Source organism: Rhagoletis zephyria, unplaced genomic scaffold (assembly GCF_001687245.7).
Source record: "Rhagoletis zephyria isolate East Lansing unplaced genomic scaffold, Rhagoletis_zephyria_1.1 Rzeph_scaffold_04015, whole genome shotgun sequence".
Taxonomy (NCBI): domain Eukaryota; kingdom Metazoa; phylum Arthropoda; class Insecta; order Diptera; family Tephritidae; genus Rhagoletis; species Rhagoletis zephyria.
In genome coordinates, this window is record NW_016161098.1 from 21,692 (window position 1) to 22,904 (window position 1,213).

A 1,213-nucleotide genomic window follows, 5' to 3' on the forward strand; every position below is an offset into this window, starting at 1 on the left:
ATTAACATTAACATTAAGACTAAGATTCAGTATAACACTAGGATTAAGATTAAGATTAAGATTACGATTAATATAAATATAAGGATTAAAACCAAGATTAAGATCAAGAATAGGATTATGATTAAGATTACAACTAAGATTAAGATTAATATTAATTAATCAAGATTAAGAAAAAGATTAAGATTAACTTTAACATTAACATTAAATTAAGATAAGCATTAACATTATTATTAACATTAAGTCTAAGATTAAGTTTAAGATTAGGATAACAAGGGCTAGATTCCAAGTGAAACCAAGTCCTTCTACAACAGGTCTTTCCATTGCAGATGAGGCCTTCTCTGTCTCTTTTAGCAGTACTGCGACCCGCGCTGTATACCTTGAAAGAGTTTGAGTTTTTTACAACGAAAAGGACTTTACTTCTCAATTTTCAACTCAGTTTCTTTTCTCTCCTGTGACAACTCTAATAATAATAATATAATAGATTGGCGCTTACACATATGTTAGTGGTTGGCCGAGCTTCTCTATTTCATAATATTTTGAGATACCCAGGCATACTGAGTAGATATCCTTCTTCCTACAATTAGACAACTGTTTCCTTATTTGATTTGAGGCCAAAAAACTATTCCGATTGCAATTTTCTCTTTGCAAAGTTGGGCCACTTGTTCAGCCTTTATGCCATCAGCTACTTCTACACAAGGTCCCTGCATTGAGTTTGTCGGCACGCTTGCGTTCGCTGTACAGCAGATTATAGTTATCCATTATTGCGTATGAACTTTCTCTAGAAAGCCCCACAACCTACTAACATTTCTGCGACATCATTCGCGATGATGACAAAGAACACTCAGATTCCAATATTTGGCCATGTATTCATAAGACCACACCTCTCTTTCAGATGCTTCTAATTAAGTGATCTATGGCGCTTATCTAACTCTGCCAAAGAGACATCATTTCACTTCCTTCTGGAGTGCGAAGCCGTTTCACGTAGAAGGGGAATGAGCATAGGGAACCTATGTCCCAGAGAGGTGTACATACAGGATTTATCCTGACACTTATACAGTCTCTAGTTAGGTCATGCGATGAGCTGAAGGCACGATATATTTACTGGTCGCACAACATTATATGTCTATATATCTACATCTGTGGATAACTCGTCACTTGCTCTCGTCGAGCTGAGCTGCATATTCGAATGGCTATTTCGTTCACTTTGATATTG